At 43.6% G+C, this 12235-nt stretch overlaps 1 protein-coding gene across 4 annotated transcripts in view; it reads right to left on the bottom strand.

Annotated features, from left to right (window-relative positions):
* Positions 1 to 12235, bottom strand: part of STAMBPL1 (STAM binding protein like 1) — a 58186-nt gene that overhangs the window by 21295 nt on the left and 24656 nt on the right. Inside the window, exon 1 of one of the 4 annotated variants that reach the window (XM_063434095.1) lies at positions 11192 to 11249. The exons of the other annotated variants lie outside the window; for them this stretch is intronic. The gene's annotated coding sequence lies outside the window, so the exon portion shown is untranslated. Of the gene's footprint in view, positions 1 to 11191; positions 11250 to 12235 lie in introns of those variants that run through there. 4 annotated transcript variants of the gene reach the window in all.

The following is a 12235-nucleotide window of genomic DNA, read 5'->3' as shown; positions in this document are numbered from 1 at the left end:
AGATTTTTGATAGTAATCGACTAAGAGGCGCCTGTGTAAATTCGGTCCTCTAGCTCGCTATATGTGGTGCTTGGGCAGTGTGGCTAACCAAAACGGGTGTATATAGTTTTAGGTAGTCCATCAAGGTACTGGCCAATAGTTTAGTTGGGAATTGTAAATGTGATAAAGATTGTTTAGTAAAGTGTATATCTTGTTAGATAGCGCGAGCTCAGCCGTCTAGCGAGAGTGTTAATAGTGTGTTGCTGTATTATAGTGCACGGTACCATAACCCTGTATATTTACTGACACTGTATATAAGTACTAATCATTGTCGTCCATTGCATGTTTAACACCATAACCACTAATAATTGTATTGTGACCTTAACTTGTGCTTTGACCTATGCTAACCGTACTGTAACCGCTATTTGTAAAAGACGATGTTACTGGGGTGTGTTATAGACGGGTAATTCGTATATAGAGAATTATAGCGTGGGTGACTGTATAGTTTCGCCAAAGGACATAATATTGGTTATCTAGTGACTGGTGTAACAGCTGTGTGTGTACGGGAATTCCCTGAGTGTTTATTGTGTTATTGTGTACGTTTCACTTGGTAACTGTACCACGTGGTGCTGTTGCCAGAGGAAACGGGTGTGACTGTTGAATAGTACGCGTGCATAGTATTCGTTGTCAACGACGTTCCATTGATAAGTATGGGCGCGTCGCAGTCAACGATTCCGGATCCCTTAGGTTGTATGGTGAAGAATTTTAAAAAGGGATTTAAAACCTGTGATTTTGGGGTTAAAATGTCTCCTGTACGTTTGGTCACTTTGTGTACTAGGGAGTGGCCTACTTTGGTTGCGGCATGGCCGCCACGTGGCAGTTTGGATCCAACTCTGGTACAGCGCTTACACGTGGCTGTATCGGGTAGGCCTGAACTTTACGGCCAGTTTCCTTATATTGATTGTTGGAGACAGGCCGTAAATGACTCGCCAAAATGGCTTCAGACATGCCACGAGGAGCAATGTCGCCTCATGGTAGCTAGGACTTGTGTTAGGCCCATTTTGGACACGCCCCCTGAGTCCGAGATCCCTTTGCCGCCCCCTTACTTTCCGTTAAGAGGAAGTGACGCAAATGCAGGAAGTCCTGCAACCCTTCCCTCATTGCCCTCATCCACTTCCGCTTCCTCCTCCAGTACAGAATCCACCCCCCCTCGTACTAAATCTCCCCTTCCGGAATCAGAATATCCTGATTTGGCGCCACTTCAGACTTCCGGTCAAGCTTCATCTAGCTCGACTCGAAGTGTTTTATTTACAACCTTTTCCCAAAACCAAGCTCCCACATCCCCATACCCTATTTCTCCCCGACTGGAACCTATGACTGACGCCCCTCCACGTAGCCCCATACAGACCCGACAACTGACCGGTGCCCAACAATTAAAACACTATCAGATGCCTCTTCGTCTGAATCCCGGGTCAGCCTATATCGATGCCGCAGGCCAAATGGCACATGCTGACCCAGTCTTTGTATATGTCCCGTTCACGACAACCGATCTCTTAAATTGGAAGACCCACAATTCCTCGTATACTGAGAAACCACAAGCTATGACTGATCTGTTCACCTCAATAGTACAGACACATAACCCGACATGGGCTGATTGCCAGCAGTTATTAATGACTTTGTTCAACAATGAGGAAAGGACAAGAATTAATCAAGCGGCCATTAAAGCGCTAGAGGATAGAGCCCGTGCTTTGAATCAAGCCAATCCGGCAGCATGGGCCGCAACACATTATCCCAACACCGATCCCGATTGGAATGTAAATGGTGCTGATATGGTTCAACTCAGAGCCTATAGAGACGCTATAATTGCTGGCATGAAAGCCGGAGGAAAGAGAGCCATTAATATGTCGAAGACAGTTGAGGTGATTCAGAAAAGTGATGAAGCGCCCAGTGTCTTTTATGACCGATTATTGGAGGCATACCGCTTGTATACCCCCTTTAATCCGGAAGACGCAGATAATTCCCGAATGGTGAACTCCGCCTTTGTCAGCCAAGCTTACGGAGATATTAAGCGTAAGCTACAGAAGTTAGAAGGGTTTGCAGGTATGTCCATCACCCAACTAATGGAGGTAGCGAATAAGGTATACATGAATAGGGAAACAGAAAGTAAGAAAGAGGAAGAGCGCAAAATGCGTAGAAAGGCAGACATGCTAGCGGTAGCGATCGCAGGCGTAGATAGACGGGGCCCAGATAGAGGCGATAGTAGATGGAATAGGGAGCCTTTGAGTAGGAATCAGTGCGCGTATTGCAAGGAAGAAGGGCATTGGAGGAACGAATGTCCGCAAAGAGAGCAGTACGAGAGAGACCTACCCAGGGCAGGTTATGGAAACTTTAGAGGCAGAGCGAGAGGTAGAGGAGGCCCCGGAGGGAGTAATGGTTATAGAGGGAGCAATGGGAACAGAGGAAGTGTTAGGGAAGATAGGTATTTCCCAGCAGCGCAAAGGTCCCGCGATAGAGAAGGCAGGGACTTTGTAGGATTGGCTGACACGGTCATGGAGGACTATTGATGCCGACCGGGCTCCATCCCCCTTGGTCGAGCGGAGCCTATGGTCGATGTATCAATAGGGGGAAAAAGGAGTGCGTTCATGATCGACACTGGTGCTGAACATTCAGTGGTGACTAATCTAGTTGCTCCTCCATCTGGAAGGACTATTACTGTAATAGGAGCAACTGGAAGAAGTGCTGAAAAACCGGTTCTTAAAAGTCGACTCTGTACATTGGGAGGCCACGTAGTAAAACATCAATTCCTTTATATGCCTGAATGTCCAGTCCAATTGCTGGGACGTGATATGCTATCAAAATTACAAGCACAGATTACGTTCCTACCAAATGGAACAACATCCTTAAAGTTTAATGGACCTTCAGGTATTATGACATTATCTGTACCAAAGGAAGAAGAGTGGCGACTTTATACAGCGTTGACTAGCCAAAACCCTAGGAGTGATGAGTCCTTATTCAACATACCAGGAGTTTGGGCAGAGAACAACCCACCAGGACTGGCCCGCAATATTCCACCTATTAAAATTGAACTAAAACTTGGGGTTTATCCAGTAAGCCTAAGACAATACCACATCCCGCAGAAGGCTAAGAAGAACATCCAATCTTATCTGGATAAGTTCATACGGTATGGTATCCTAAAATTCTGTACTTCCCCCTGGAACACCCCATTGCTGCCTGTTCAAAAGCCCGGTACAGATGAGTATCGACCTGTGCAGGACTTGAGAGCAGTCAATGATGCGGTTGTTAGTATACATCCAGTTGTACCCAATCCATATAACCTGCTTGCTTTAATTCCGGGCGGGGCTACTTACTTTACAGTCTTAGACCTCAAAGATGCCTTCTTTTGCCTCCGAATTGCCGCAGAAAGTCAATGTATTTTCGCTTTCCAATGGGAGAACGCTGTAACGGGCTCAAAACGCCAAATGACTTGGACAAGACTGCCCCAAGGGTTTAAAAATTCACCTACCCTATTTGGTTCAGCTCTAAGTCAAGATCTATTGGATTTCGAGTCCATCCCAGGAGAGTGTGTATTGTTACAGTATGTAGATGACTTGTTGATAGCAGCAGTTACAAAAGAAATCTGTCAGCAAGCAACGCACGATCTACTACACATTCTCTGGAAGGCAGGATACAAGGTGTCTAGAAAGAAGGCTCAGTTGTGTTTGCCAACTGTCAAATATCTGGGATTCCATATCTCTGAAGGTCAAAGAATTATGGGGCCAGAGAGAAAAGAAGCTGTGTGCCAAATACCGATACCCAAGAATAGAAGACAAGTGCGAGAATTCTTGGGGGCAGCAGGCTTCTGTAGGATATGGATTCCCAGCTACGCGATACTGGCAAAACCTCTGTACGCAGCTATCAAAGGTACAGAGCACGACCCCTTCTTATGGACCCAAGAACAGCAAACGGCATTTGAAGATGTGAAGAAGGCTTTGATGAGTGCCCCAGCATTAGGTCTACCTGATCACACACGACCATTCTACCTGTATGTACATGAGCAAAGAAGAATGGCTGTGGGAGTATTGACACAGTACTTGGGATCATGGCAAAGACCTGTTGCCTACATGTCTAAGCAATTGGATGCAGTGGCCAGCGGACTTCCACCTTGTCTAAGAGCCGTAGCTGCAGCCGCCCTGCTAGTAGCTGAAGCCGATAAACTCACTCTGGGTCAAGAACTTTATGTACGAGTCCCACATGCAGTACAGACGTTGTTGGATTACAAAGGAAATCATTGGTTTAGTAACAGCCGTATGACCAAGTATCAAGCAATGTTGTGTGAAAACCCAAGAGTGCATTTAGAGACTGTAAACACCTTAAATCCAGCTACCCTTTTGCCACAACCTACTGAAAGTCAACATGATTGTTTGGAAGTAATGGATGAAGTATTCTCAAGTAGACCAGATCTTCGTGATTTTCCCATCCAGAACCCCGATGTTCAATATTACACCGACGGCAGTAGTTATGTGAAAGAAGGGATCCGCTATGCAGGATATGCAGTGACAACAATAGACAAGGTGATAGAAGCTCGGCCACTGGCGAAAGGAACATCAGCACAAAAGGCAGAATTGATAGCACTGACACGAGCGTTACAATTGGCTGAAGGTTTAAGAGTGAACATCTACACGGACTCCAAATATGCGTTTTTAACCACTCATGCCCACGGAGCTTTGTATAAAGAAAGAGGACTACTGAATTCAGAAGGCAAAGAAATCAAGTACGCAGCTGAAATCCTACAACTATTGGAAGCAGTGTGGGAGCCGAAAGAAGTCGGTATCATACATTGTCGAGCGCATCTAAGAGGAGATGGTGATGTAACCAAGGGAAATCGGATGGCAGATAGTGCAGCTAAGCGTGCTGCTGAATCAGGAAGACAGGAATATGTGGGGCATATAGCTGCTCTTATACCAACTCCACTGTCCCAATGGACTCCAGTTTATACAGCTCAAGAAGAAGAGTGGTTAAAGACTGAACCAGGAAAGTATTTGGAGAACAAGTGGTATCAGCTAGAAGATGGAAGAATAGTCATACCAGCATCACTAGCGGTAGAAATTGTCCAAAATTATCACAACGGGACACATTCTGGGAGAGACAGCACAGAAGAATCTCTCAGAAAACATTTCTACATACCAAGATTGTCCAACTTGACTCAGGCCATTGTACGAAGATGTGTAACGTGTGCTAAAAATAATGCAAGACAAGGACCAGTAAAGCCACCAGGAGTCCAGTTTATGGGGGGACTCCCCATGTCCGATTTACAAATTGACTTTACAGTGATGCCTAAATCGGGTGGACATCGTTACCTGCTGGTAATTGTGTGCACCTATTCAGGCTGGGTAGAAGCATGTCCTACTCGTACAGAGAAAGCAGGAGAAGTTGTGAGATTCCTGCTACGAGAAATAATACCCCGATATGGACTACCCTGTTCTATAGGATCGGACAATGGTCCAGCTTTTGTTCATCAGTGCCTACAACAACTGACTCATATGCTTGGTATAAAGTGGAGGCTTCATACAGCATATAGACCCCAGAGTTCTGGTAAGGTAGAGAGAATGAATAGAACTATTAAGAATCAGTTGGCTAAAATGTGTCAGGAAACCCAACTTAAGTGGAACGTTCTCTTACCCATAGCTCTATTGCGAATCCGCAGTACCCCTACCAGAAGGATGGGCCTCTCTCCTTTTGAAATCATGTATGGGCGACCACCTCCCGTACTTTGTAACTTAAGGGGGGATTTGAGTCAGTTGGGAGAAGGAATTACCCGGCAGCAGGTTGTAGAGTTGGGTAAGACTATGGAGGAGGTACAGAAATGGGTACAAGATAGATTACCTGTGAATATTTATCCCCCAGTTCATAGTTATCATCCAGGAGATCAAGTGTGGATTAAAGAGTGGAATAATGTACCGTTAGGGCCCAAGTGGAGAGGTCCTTATGTTGTTCTTTTGTCTACCCCTACAGCGATAAAAGTAGCCGAAGTGACTCCGTGGATACATCACTCCAGGGTTAAACCAGCAGCAGTCGATTCTTGGCAAGCTACAGCAGATCCAGAGAATCCCTGCAAGATCCGGTTAAAACGCACGACTCAGTCGGAGTAACGAGGAACTATTGTGGATTACAAATTTTATTATTTTTGGGATTTGGTGCGTGAGTGAGAAGGCCATAATAAAGCCTGTCCGCCCACCGACGCATAGTGTATAAGTCAGGGAAAGTCTCGAAGGGACTCCTGTGAAGACGAGCAGAACTCCATTCCCTGCAGCCCTTACATCCTGGAAGCTGAGGTGCCTTCGCACGGATGAAGACTGAGGATGACGGCGAAAGATGTGTTGATGATAGTGTTTATTTATGTGTATTTTTATATTCAGGAAGGTAGAGGTACCAACACTCCTAGCTGTGAGGTATGCATTAAGACTACAAGAACAGGTAACCATATTTCCCAGACCCTAATTTGGCATTCACAATACGAGTGTAAAGGAGATGTATCGAGATGTAGATACTTAAATATAGACTATAGTGTGTGCCATTTAGGAATAGGAGAACCTAAGTGCTTCAGTCCAGAGTATCAACCCCGTACAATTTGGTTGACTCTCAGGAATGGAGATCCTCAGGGGACCCTAATTAATAAGACAGTGTTAGAATCCGTACATTCTTCGGGTGTTCTGCTATTTGATGCGTGTAAAGCGATATCAAGTGGTAGAAAGCCGTGGAATGTATGTGGGGATCTTAGATGGGAGAGGACGTATGGGTCTAATGATAAATATATTTGTCCCAGTAGTAAAAATAAATATGTGAGTCCTAGATGCCCAAATAAAGACTATAACTTTTGCCCATATTGGTCTTGTGTGGGGTGGGCGACTTGGGGACAGACGGTAGACAAAAGACATGATAGTGACTAAGTTGCCTACCAGCCCATATTGTAAGTCTATGGAATGCAACCCAGTCCATATACTTATAAATAACCCCGATAAGTTCTTAGACAAGTATGGCAATTTATTTGGGTTTCAAATATACGGGACGGGTTTAGATCCTGGGACAGTATTGTTTATAGGGATAGAGACTGATACGGTATCCTCCCAAACTCATCAAGTATACCATTCCTTTTATGAAGAGATGAGCATAGATAATAAGATCCCCCATAATGCTAAAAACCTGTTCATTGACTTAGCTGAAAGTATTGCCGGTAGTCTTAATGTTACCAACTGCTATGTGTGTGGAGGTACTAACATGGGAGACCAATGGCCTTGGGAAGCAAAGGAGGTAATGTCCGGTTCTGAGGCAGTTGACCAACTAATATCTACACAAGCCGATTATCATATGAGTGTTAGAGGTAAATCTGAGTGGAGATTAAAGACCTCCATCATAGGTTATGTTTGCATAGCAAGGAAAGGAATAATGTATAATACTTCTGTAGGAGAATTAACTTGTCTAGGGCAAAAAGCTTATGATGATGATACAAAGAATACAACTTGGTGGTCGGCTTCAAATGTCTCGGAACCATCTAACCCGTTTGCTAGGTACGCCAATTTAAAGGATGTGTGGTTTGATTTATCCATCACATCTACCTGGAGAGCCCCAGCAAATTTGTACTGGATCTGTGGTAAGAAAGCCTATTCGGAGTTGCCACAGGACTGGGAAGGGGCATGTGTGTTGGGTATGCTCAAACCATCCTTCTTGTTACCGATTGAAACAGGTGAGACTTTAGGTGTTAAAGTGTATGATGTGAATCATAGGAAGAAAAGGGGACCCATAGAGATAGGCGCCTGGGAAGATGATGAATGGCCTCCCCAGCGTATTATAGATTATTATGGGCCAGCCACGTGGGCAGAAGATGGTACCTTTGGTTATAGAACCCCTATTTATATGCTCAACCGTATTATAAGATTACAGGCGGTGGTTGAGATTATTACTAACGAAACATCACAAGCGCTCAATCTTCTAGCGAAGCATAATACCAGGATGAGGACAGCAGTCTACCAAAATAGATTAGCCTTGGATTACCTATTGGCAGTAGAGGGAGGTGTATGTGGGAAGTTTAACCTGAGCAATTGCTGTCTTCAAATAGATGACGAAGGGCAAGCAATAGCTGAGCTTACTAGCCATATGGTTAAACTAGCGCATGTGCCTACTCAGGTATGGAAAGGGTATAATCCAAGTAGTTGGTTTGGTAGCTGGTATGAGTGGTTTGGAGGGCTTAAGGCAGTGGTAGGTGGAGTCCTACTGATTTTAATGTTGTGTCTACTCCTGCCGTGTCTTATACCCTTAGTAGTCAGGTCTGTGCAAAGCCTGATAGAAAATATAGCAGAAAGGAAGGCTGATGCACAGATAATGGCAATTTATAAATATAAGGCTTTAGATCAAGGAGAACCAATGCAGGAAGATGAGTGTTGAAGATTCACATCATAAGATAAGTCTGGTCTGGTTCAAGGTAACTTGCGGTGTATGCAAACTAAGGTTAAGTGATGCCTCAAGTAATTGTGAAATATCAAGAGGCATCAAAGGGGGGAATGTGGTGGAATCTCGGTAAAAATAAATTTAGTAGGCCGAGATTACCACGTGGCATGTGTACGTGCATATGCTGACGTATCGATCAGTTGGTTGCACGAGGCAAGATACGATCAGTAGTGTACGGAGCATGTGCAAGAATACAGGATGTAGAATTCCCCTCCTCCATTATGCTGGACAGGCCATGCGGTCAAGCAGGAAGTTAATTCTTATTTGTATTGATTGGTCAAGAGAATGTGCGGGTGGAGCTTAATATGGGAGGAGTTATGTGCCTATATAAGGAGCCTGCACTATTGTCCGGGGCTCAGAACTTGTGGTATTTTGGTGACGCTAGTCCCTCTGAGTCCCGATCGGTGATCCAATAAAGAATCTCTTCCTTCCTGAAGAAACCTGTGTCCATCTCTCTGTGCTTCGCTTCCGTCAGTTTCTCCGGTATCAGACAGACAGGGGCTAGCAGCTAAGAAGCACTCAGAGAGATACCCCAATACCCAGACAAATCCTCCCATACATGCAGTAACATGCTCCCAGACAGAGAGGTAAGCACTCAGAGACATGCATTCCACACACACTCAAGACATATACACAAGCAAAGACATTAAACACCCTGCTAGAAACCCACACATCACCCCAATACACACAAAATCACACTACTAAAACAGAATACTAGACAGACACCAATGTTATGTTAGCGACCCTTTTGCCTATTTAGGAGGTCGACTTCCTTGAAGATTGGGCTTGCAGACGGTGCTCATCAGATTATCACACCACATTTGTAAAGGGACACTCTAGGTGCCATAACCAGTTTAAAACTTTACAAAAATGATTTGCTGTAAATAACCTTATGTATTCTGAAGCAATACTATAAAAGAGAAAATTCAGCTTTTGATGGATACGGTTTTAATATGGAATGCTTTGGGACATTAAACCAATGCTTTGTGGATTTAGTTTCACCAGGTTACAATTAGTTATGTTTCATTCTGCCTCTTGGTTATCTGACATTAGTAAGAGGCTAACCCACCATACCGTGATCCTGACCGATTGTTACCAAAGTGTCAATCTGCATTTACGTGGGGATAAAATATTAAAAAGATTCTTAGTTGCCCTTTTGGGCTATTCAACATTGCCACCTACACAGCAACGATCATAACTTGCTGCAGTGAATTTACATGCCAGATGTTGTAGGCAATTAGATGTCGTACTCCTTTCTAGGTCTTTTATAGAAAACGCGTAGGGGAGGGATCTGCATTGTAAGGGAAAAAATAATTCCCTCTTAGACAAAAGAGGTGTTACTTGGTGTTTAAGATGCCTATGGGAAATCTAGGACTGGAAACTGCTAAATGAGTTTGACATTTTTTTATTACATGTGCTCAATATTTGAAGAGATATTAATACCAATAAAAATGCGTACAAACGTTAGGTCATACCTGACGTGTCTTTTAAAAGGTTACCTTTAAAAAAAAAAAAAATTACACAACTCATACAAGAGGGAATTTATAATAGTTTAAAGGTATACGAGATCGGTGTTTCTACTGCACAGCTTTAAAATATATTTATACTATAAATAAAAGTATAACAATATGAAGTGCTTTCAAAGTGCATTCCACAGCGCTGTACATTGGTGTAAATGATACACGTAAAAAGGCAAAATGCATCAATACTTGACAAAACAAATACAGCTAAGAGTCCTATTCCATGCAAATTTCTATGGATGTGGGGGTTGAGATTATTATAACGGGCATTTATAAAGCACCGAGCTGTTATGCAGAGCTGTACATTAGGGGGGGAAAATGCAGTGCAATTTACACAGACCAATGCAAAAGGTAGAGGGCCCTGCCCTTGGAGGAAAGATCTAGCCACTGAAGTGCTTTTATACAGAGTACTTGGCTATACAGCCCGTGAGCTTGCAGGTCTAGGAGGTGGAGATGGAGGATAAGTTGGTTAAGCAGATACATTGAGATAATAGGAAAGAATGTGGAAATCTGAAATGGGAAAGAGGCTACAGGTGCAGTCAGGTATAGAGCAGAGGTAGGAAATTCTAGGTCTCAATTGAAAGAGACTGAAGAAGCTTGTGAGTGAAAGACATTTAGAGGCAGCATGGGCAGATGGGTCATCATTGGGGATGCTCAAGTTCCCAAAAATTAGTGACGGAATATTTAGAGAGATAAAGTGAGATGTCCAGGAGGCGGAGTGGTTAAGGAACAGGGAGTTTGGTCCAAGAGGGTGATCGATGACTGCCAGTCAGAGAGAGACGAGGAGAACAGGCAAATGCCGTAAAGTTCAAAAGAGGAGAAGGAGAGAGATGGGAGCAGAAGTAGGTACTGATAGGTGCGGGGGACAAAGGGGGGTGAGCAAGATCCCAACACCGCCACCTTATTTCTCACCTGGCCTAAGGGTATGGTTAAAGTGGAGGCCACAGCGTGAGAGCAGCAATGAATGCAGTGTCAGGGGAAGATGTCAGGAGTTGTTAATAGGTTTTAGAAACACAACAGGTTGTGGACAGCTGTGCGTTTGTTACACAGAACTAGCGGCCTGACAGGCACAAGAAAAGAAAGGGGAGAAGCGATGTGGGTCAATAGGAATAGGATTATTTTAACTGCGTAACATAAGGGGTTATTAACAGCAAATTTTGTACTGATGGAAAAAATACAGAGAAAATTACCAAATTATGACTGCCTCGGCAAGATTCAGGTTTGCTAAATCTAAATGCAGTCGGAATTCTTTTGCCCGAATGCATGCAGTTTCCAGATTAAAACTGTGCTTTCGCATCCAATTCCTATATAAAAGTATAATACCATAATTTAACCCTTTAAGGACACGACGTGTGTAACATGTCATGATTCCCTTTTATCCCAGAAGTTTGGTCCTTAAGGGGTTAATGCAGAAAAATGCCACAGAACAATAAAAGAGAAGTGATAGTCGGAAAGAGATAGAAGGTTGCATGAATAGCAGGAGTGGGAGATGACCTGAGAATGGGGAGTTGCAGTTGCAGCAGAGATTCTGAATTTCAATGAAGAAAGATACTTACAGTAAATAAAAGGGAGGGTGGGGGAGAGGGGGATTATGATGACAATTAGTTACCTTGTATACTCGGTAAATCAAAATTCCAGATTGGTGCATTACTTGGTTAATAAAGAGTCCTCTAGGGCCCCTTCTGCTGCACAAAAGAACACTACAAAAGTTCATGCTTCATCGGGCACTGGGTACATTGCAAGATATAAAAATAAAACCAAAAACAGGAAGAGAAAAAAAAAAAAAAAAGATTCAATTCTTAAAAGTCAGAATTTCCTCTGCCTTACATTAGCTGTGTCAACCATCTGTCAGAATGAATAATTTAGTCACAGTCCCTTTTGGGAATGTATACCTCCCCAGGCTAGAATGCTAATAATCTAAAAAAAAACAAAAAAACTTTACTGAGTAGTCATATTTAAAGAAACACTTCGAGTACAATGTAGACAAAAATATAAGAATGGGCAAAAGCGGCCTAGAGAAACCTCAAAAGATTGCCTTTCGATTTTTTTTCCCTGCTCATATCTCAAAAATGTTGGGGAGGGGGAGGCGGGGGGGGGGGGTGTTGCCCATGTGTGCCATTACAAAAAGAACCTGTACAATTTGCATATCAGAATGATCTGCAGAATGGGCAGTCCAGATGCGAAATGCTGTCAAGTTTCATCTAGCATTAAAGATACAGCGGCCCTGGGTGATA

The sequence above is a fragment of the Pelobates fuscus genome, chromosome 10 (genome assembly GCF_036172605.1).
Source record: "Pelobates fuscus isolate aPelFus1 chromosome 10, aPelFus1.pri, whole genome shotgun sequence".
Lineage (NCBI taxonomy): Eukaryota > Metazoa > Chordata > Amphibia > Anura > Pelobatidae > Pelobates > Pelobates fuscus.
This window is presented reverse-complemented; position numbering and strand designations above follow the sequence as displayed.